Below are 8,815 nucleotides of genomic sequence, written 5' to 3' on the forward strand. Positions count from 1 at the left end.
TACTACTACTGCGACTATTATTATTATCATTTTCATATTATCTTAGTCTTTTATTTCTATTACTACCTATTATTTTTTTATGTTGCCTTTTTTATTACTTTATTATTTTGTTGTGGTTACTGTTTTTTTATTATTTCAACATAACTTTTTTACTATTATTTTTTCTTTTCAAACCTGCTTAGAAAAGCTTTTTTTAGGAGAGAATTTATCGAAAATAGTCTCTCTATCTCCACAAAATAGGAGTAAGATTTGCGTATGCAATTACTCTTTCCAAATTTTATTTTGCGAAAATATACTAGTGAGTATTGTTATTGTTATTATCCAACACTCTAGTGGGAGAAATAAATAGTAATTTAATAGATAATGCCTTAGAAAAAGTAACAAGTAAAGAACCAAATGCCAAGTTGAGAACTTGAGATGTGGGAAGTCAAGCTACTCTATTCTCTTTTCTGTATTCGTGTTCGAAATTTAAAGGTAACACGTATATGTTATCCTGTGAAAAAAAGCGTAGGGAAATGACACCGAAAAATAATAATAACATTGTTTCAATATTTTTTGTAAGTAGATACACGAATTAGCTTGAGTCGTGCTGGGCATTGTCCTAAGAAATTATTTCAGCAGTGTGAAATATTTCTCCATGATTAAACAAGCTTACCTCTATTTTATTTAGAAGATACAGGAATCAGCAAAATATTAAATGATAAACTCAACTATTTAAAAGGAGAACAAACAAAGTAGACTACAAATATTTTAAGGAGGAAAGAAAAAAAAGCTGAGAGGAACGAAAAAGGCAAGCAAAATATGCTGATACTTGATGGCTATTTTGAAGGCCTATCTATTTATATATTTATATATAATAGGAGAGGCAAAGAAAGATTATGATGACAAGTAGCAAAATATTACATTGACACATAAAGTTTTTGGAAAAGAACCACAAATGGGTTCTGAACTCCACTTAAGAGGCATAGAAGTGCCTTCACAGTAGTCCTATTGCATAGCCATTAGGTGATGGAGGAGAGAATTGAAGGGTTGTGTGGTTCTAATATTAGTCATCATGCAATAATGTAGATGAATAGATGTTTTAGCCTTTTGGGTCTTTGTTTTTGTAGCAGGTCTTTCAATATTGAAATGTTTATGCATCAACTTGACATAATAGAAGGTTGCACCTACTAAAGAAAAGTAGTGAAAAGTGATGTAGAATAAGAAAGGAGATTTCTACATCTAAAATGTGAAACCCAACAATATGAGTAGCGGAACAATAACCTGCTGAGGCCTAAATTTATATGATTATTTGCTGAAGTGGAACTTTAGCAAAACACTTGGTCGTTACTAGGTGTAGGGTACCTAGAGGATAAATGGCGATTCATATAAGTAAAAGTATGGAAGAAATAAATAGAGTTGTGTACTGTAGCCAAGGTGGGAAGTTCTTGGTGGGAAGGATGCCGAGGGTCTATTTGGAAACAGCCTCTCTACCCTAGGGTAGGGGTAAGATCTTGCTACAAATTTATGGAACTTATTAGTTCCTATCTCCCATTAGATTTTTCTTTATGTAAGGATGTAAAATTTGACAACTTTGTACTACTTTCCACTTTGGTTTTTGCAAATAATTTTTCTAAATATAATTTTTATGTCATATATCCATAGTTTTTAAAAAATAATATTTTAATAAATAAAGTGTCAATGAGCACCTTATATAATGCAATATGTAAGAGTCGCGTGGAGGGAATACTGGAGTCGAGACAGTAAGCAACAAAAGAGATGAACCAACACTAAACATTCTGTAGATTACTATAAAAATTCTTAAAAAAGTTCCAATGTTGGTTGACATCCAAAGTCACAAACAAATATTAATAAAGTTTCCATTCCTTTCATCACTACTTTGGTTTTATCATCCTCTCAATTTCGGGATTGAAAGAATTCGGATGAGGATGATAAAGCATAGATAATATATGATCACCAAAACTTAGGGTGTTTTTCTGTTCATTCATCTTCTTCCTTTTTCTTATGGCTTCTTTGTTGCGCTCTCAGTCTTTTTTCTTTCTTATATTTTTTTTTTGCATTTACTACTAAATTCAAGAAGATAACAGCTTATAATTTTGTGTTTGTTATCTGTGATGTTTGGATATCTTTTGTACTGTTTGCAGTAGCTCAATTGAATGTATATGGATTGTTCCCTGCTTCTCCATGACCTTACTTGATATTCCGAGGAAGCTTCTATATGCCCATTAAAAATGTAGACCGAAAATGCTATAAGGGGGTGCCCCACTGAATTTGTCTCCAACTAATTTCATTTTAGTTTCGTTGCGGGCCAGATAACACCCTCTTGATAGAACAAGAAAATGATTATTGCTCCTTTCTTTTCAAAACCTCCTATAGACTAGGCCAAGATCTTATCCATTTGTAGATGGAGCTTCGATAGCAGCTAGGTCTAGAGGGAAGTTGTGAGCATTACGTTCATGCATAACTTCCATACCAAGGTTAGCACGGTTAATGATATCAGCTGTGAATTTTTTTCTCAATAGATGGGTAGAAGAGTAATCTTTTTTAAGTTGTAAGATGTTTTTCACATTTGAATTAAAAAAATACTTTGACTTTTATACTCTTAAATTCTTGATCCTTTGTTAGGTAAGTGTGTTACTTAGCTTTTCCATATGTTTTTTGTAATATAGTGAATAGAGACTGTTACATAATAAGTGTAATTGGTTTATCTCACTATACTAGAGATCACATTTGAAGTTAAGATAAAAGGGGTGACTTCCAAGTTGATGGAAGATAGGCTTCGAGTTAGTGCGAATTCGTATAGTCAGACCCAACTTGCAGCGTAATTCTTTAAGTTTCTTGAAATACTTTACTTGCTAGTTATGCCTTTCTAACCTATAAATGTGATTCATAATGTCTTTTTCTCTGTATCAACTGGGGATGGGACGATTGAGTTAGTATGTTACTGGTAAAGCTATATATAATTTTCATGCTGAACTCACATGGAAGAATAGAGGAAATAAATATAATTTTATTTAATTTTTGATTGCTTTCAACTTTTTCTTGGGTTTGGAGTTCTAAAAACTTAAATTAAGCCAAGGAAGCCGGTAGTTTGTAGTGGAAATCAGGTTCACATAGTTTATGATTCTTATCCAAAGAAGTTGCGGTTTCTAGAAGAACGCCTCCAAGGAAGGTCCAGCCATTCCCCTACTTCTTTCCTCCTCAAAGAGCTTGATTTATATGTTGAATTATAGGAAAAAGGAAAAATGTGCAATCTTAACAAAAACTACTCTAAAAAGCTAAGAAACTAAATTATCTAGGGAGGAATTTGTGTTTTTAGGGACATGATGGGCTTCTTTAAAGTCGATCACAAGGTATGAGAGAACCATTTAATTAAAATGTTGCAGTGACCATCTTCCTAGCAACATATGCTCAAGGATTTAATGCATAATTTTTTTTGGAGGAAGAAGCAAGACGGATTAAAGTAGCACTCATGTTATTGATATTTATCACTCTATGTATATGAATAAAAATAGCACGGTATAGCCAGTTTTCGAACTGGTCATTTAAAAATAACCAGCGTTTACGAAGTCAATGAAAAATAGCCATATTTTGCTGCAACAGAGATCGGTCCAGCATAATATACTGGAGTTCGGTGCACCTGTGTATGAACTCCAGCATATTATGCTGGACCGGTATACTTTGCTGACTCCAGTATAATATACTGGAGACTGGAGCACTGGTGCTCCAAACTCCAGTATATTATACTGGACAATTATACTTGCTGGACTCCAGTATATTGTGCTGGAGTTCTAGTGTACTTATGATGGAACTCCATTATATTATGCTGGAGTTCCAGCATACTTATCCTGGAACTCCAGTATAATATGCTGGAGTTCAAGCATACTTATGCTGGAGCTCCAATATAATATACTGGCGTATTTTTCGGGTTTTGAACAGTATTTTCGCTCAGATTTATCTTTACATGAAAAATGGCTAAATTTCAATTACTTTTGAAACTGTGCTATTTTTGAACGACCAGTTGTAAATCTGGCTATTTTTTAATTTCTCCCTGTATATGAGGGTAAAAACTTATTAGCACCAAATGTTTATAAAAAATTATTAAATATGTTACATGTGATTACACATGCACTTTTGTTACTTAGTCATTATCATAAATCCTGTTATGAATAGAATTCTATTTAGAGTGAATGTCTATCTTGTAGAGAGTTTTACTTTGTGGCTAAGTCATTTTTCCCCTATAAATAGAAGGGTCTTACCCCATTGTAAATCATCCCAAAATTCAATAAGAATTTCCTCTCTTTCTTTCTCTGCAATATTGTTCTTCTACTTTTATTGTTTTATCACACGTTATTAGCACGAAACTCTACCGTCTCAAGAAGATTAAGGTACAACTTTTTTCCTCTTTTAATTATGACTGATATTATGAAAAGAAAGTTCGTTGCCCTTGAAATTTCGGGCAAGAACTATATGACATAAGTGTTGGATGCTGAAATCCATTTAGAAGCAATGGGTCTTAGAGACGCCATTAAAGACAAAACTAAAGCATCCACCCAAGACTGTGCTAAGGCCTTGATTTTCTTGCGCCATCACCTTGATGAAAGGTTGAAAATAGAATATCTCACAGTCAAAGATCCACTTGTTTTGTGGAATGGCTTAAAGGAAAGATATGACAACTTAAAGTTGGTCACTCTTCCACAAGCACAATATGATTGGGCTCATCTGAGGCTCCAAGACTTTAAGTCTGTTTCTAAATATAATTCTGTGATGTTCAGAATTACTTCTAAATTGAAACTCTGTGGAGATACTATCACTGATTATGATATGCTTGAAAAAACGTTCACAACATTTCATGCCTCCAATATGGTCTTGCAACAACAATACAGAGAGAAATGTTTCAAAAGTACTCTGAGTTGATTTCTCTTCTCCTTGTGGCTAAGCGAAACAATGACTTGCTCATGAGAAATCACGAAAATCGGCCCACTGGGTCTACACCATTGCCTGAAGTGGATGAGGTGTATTCCCATTATGCTAAGCGTGGAAAAGGATGTGGCCCTATTCGTGGTCGTGGGCATGGTCGTGGTTGTGGCCGTGGACAAGGAAGAAATTTTCCTAGTGTTGATCAGCCCCCAAAGAAAAATAACCACTAAAAGTGGAAAGGGAAAGATGAGAAACCAAAGGCAAATGGTTCAAAAACCGAATGTTATCATTGCGGTGGAAAAGGCCATTGGGCAAATATTTGTCGTGTACCAAGACATTTGGTTGAGCTTTATCAAGCATCTCTAAAGAACAAAGGCCCTGAAGCTAATTTTGTCTCTGGCAATGATTTTGACATCACCCACTTGGATGTGACAGACTTCTTTGAGCGCCCTGATGGGAAAATAGACCACTTGATCGGTGATGGATCCGTGGTTAAAGATGATTGAGTAGTTTAATTTTTATTTTTCCTATTCGTAGTAGCTAGTGAATAAATATCATGTAATCATAATTTTTTTTACATGAGTAGTAGTCATTAGTATTATTTATTTTATAAAATAGTGTTAGTTCATTTTGATTAAATATAATTTTATGGGATAGTATTAGTTCGCTTTAAAATAATGTTTCGGCTTGCTTAGTCTTCTCAAAACAAAGTATCCAAATTGATCAGTTTGCTTAATATCCGTTTTAAAACAATGTGTGTTAAATTACGTTACATGTAAAACTTACATTATTCATACTTCATTACATAATCTGTTATGATCCCTTGTTACTTTATCCTTACGTGTTCGTACTTCCGAGAACATACAGTTATGGTTTGCGAATGTTTATATTTTATATATTTATTATAACAACAAAATGATACTTCAAGTTACTAGTTTTGTACCAACAAATAAAGAAAAAAATGTGTTGTTATTCGTACTAATGTTTATCGTATATTTTTTTTGTATGTCAAACAATGGGAAGCAAATATGGATATCTCACAAAACAAACTTGGATCAAAGTTCAACTGTAAAAATATTTGTTTAACTGATTCATGTATGACACATACAATATTCAAAGAGAAGAAATATTTCTCTCATTTAAATATGTGTAAGGCAGATGTTACTACAATTTCTGGTAGTAGTAAATTAATTGAAGGTTCTGGAAGAGCTACTATAACTCTGCCTAAGGGAACAATACTTATCATAGAGAATGCAATGTTCTCCTCCAAGTCCAAGAGGAACTTGTTGAGTTTTAAAGATATCCGTCGAAATGGATATCATATTGAGACAATAGATGAGTATAATCTTGAATATCTCATCATTACCAAGAATGTCTCTGGCCAAAAGAGAGTTATTGAGAAGTTCCCATCTTTATCTTGTGGCCTGTATTGGACAAGAATTAGTGCAATTGAAGCACATTCTATCGTAAACCAAAAGGTTACTGATTCCAATACTTTTGTACTTTGGCATGATCGATTGGGACACCCTGGATCAATTATGATGAGATGAATTATAGAAAACTCAAATGGGCATCCATTAAAGAATTTAAAGATTGTTTTAAATGATGAATTTTCTTGCACTTCTTGTTATCAAGGCAAGTTAATTATTAGACCATCACCAACAAAGGTTGAAATTGAGTCCCCTGCGTTTTTGGAATGTATACAAGGGGACATTTGTGGACCTATTCACCCACCTAGTGGGTCGTTTAGATATTTTATGGTCTTAATAGACGCATCTTCTAGATGGTCTCATGTGTGCCTATTGTCATCTCGCAACCTCGCGTTTGCAAAATTAATGGCACAAATAATTCGATTACGGGCACAATTTTCCGATAATCCAATTAAGTCTATTAGACTTGATAATGCTGCTGAGTTTTCATCCTAATCATTTAATGATTATTGCTTATCAATTGGGATAAAAGTGGAACATCATGTAGCTCATGTTCACACTCAAAATGGTCTTGCAGAGTCTTTAATTAAATGTCTTCAATTAATAGCAAGACCGTTACTCATGAAAACGAGGCTGCCCACTTCTGTTTGGGGTCACGCCATTTTGCATGCAGCAATGCTAGTTCGTCTCAGGCCGATAAATTATCATAAATATTCCCCGTTGCAATTAGTTTTGGGTCATGAACCTAATATATCCCATTTAAGAATTTTTGGATGCGCAGTATATGTGCCTGTAGCACCGCCATATCGCACCAAAATAGGTCTGCAAAGAAGGTTAGGAATATATGTTGGGTTTGAATCGCCCTCCATTATTCGCTATCTTGAAAAATTAACGGGGGATTTATTCACTGCTCGATTTGCAGACTGTCGATTCGATGAGACACTTTTTCCAAAATTAGGGGGAGAAGTTGGTGAAACCAAACGGGAAATTTTGTGGAAAAATCCATCATTATCTCATCTTGATCCACGTGCCTCTATTTGTGAAAAAGAGGTGCAAACGATTATCTATTTGCAGAGAATAGCAAATCAAATTCCAAATGCATTTACGGATTTGAAAAGGATAACAAAATCACATATCTACAGAGAATGTTCCAATCCGTATTAATGTACCTGTTGGACAATCTTCTAGTGTCATAGCTAATGAGTCAAAAGCACGCCTAAAACGTGGTAGACCATTAGGTTCTAAGGATCGAAATCCTAGAAAAAGGAAAACAAATGATCAAAATGACACTACGAAAGAATCTCATGAAGAAATCCACAATTTAATAAATTCTGAGATTCATGAGGAATCCACTGAGCCCGAGACTCAAGAAAATAAGGAAATATCAATAAATCCAATCGATATTGAGACAAAGTTGAATCGAGTGGATATAGTGGTGGATTATGTCTTTGCATCTAATGTTGCACCTAGCATTATGCAAGAAAATGAGGATCTTGAACCTCAATCTGTTGGAGAATGTCGACAAAGACTTGATTGGCCAAAATGGCAAGAAGCAATCCAATCAGAGTTGAACTCACTTGCAAAACGTGAAGTATTTGGGCCTGTAGTCCAAACACCTAATGGTGTTAAGCCTGTTGGCTATAAGTGGGTTTTTGTACGCAAGAGAAATGAGAAAAATGAGGTACAAAGATATAAGGCACGCCTTGTTGCACAAGGATTTTCACAAAGGCCTAGTATCGATTATGAAGAGACATATTCACCCGTTATGGATGCTATAACTTCCCGCTATCTCATTAGTTTTGTTGTCCATGAAAAGCTTAACATGCATTTAATGGATGTGGTTACCGCCTACCTTTATGGCTCACTTGATAATGAGATATATATAAAAAAATCCCGATGGATTTAAAATGCCAAACGCAAATAATTCAAAGTCCCAGGAAATGTTTTCAATTAAATTGCAAAGATCGTTGTATGGTCTAAAGAAATCAGGACAAATGTGGTATAATCGTCTTAGTGAGTATTTATTAAAGGAAGGCTATATAAATGATGCCATTTGCCCATGTGTTTTTATAAAGAAAACAACATCGGAATTTGTTGTACTTGCCATATATGTTGATGACATAAACCTTATTGGAACTCCTATAGAACTCCAAAAGGCAATTGATTATTTAAAGAAGGAATTTGAGATGAAAGATCTCGTAAAGACAAAATTATGCCTTGGGTTGCAAATTGAACATTTGGCAAACAGAATTTTTGTTCATCAATCTGCCTACATAGAAAAGGTATTGAAATGGTTTTACATGGATGGAGCACATCCATTAAGTACTCCGATGGTTGTTCGATCACTTGATGTGAATAAGAATCCATTCCGACCTCAAGAAAAGAATGAAGAGCTACTTGGTCCTGAAGTACCATATATTAGTGCAATTGGTGCACTAATGTATCTTGCTAATACTACAAGGCCC

The sequence above is a fragment of the Nicotiana tabacum genome, chromosome 10, assembly GCF_000715075.1.
Source record: "Nicotiana tabacum cultivar K326 chromosome 10, ASM71507v2, whole genome shotgun sequence".
NCBI lineage: Eukaryota > Viridiplantae > Streptophyta > Magnoliopsida > Solanales > Solanaceae > Nicotiana > Nicotiana tabacum.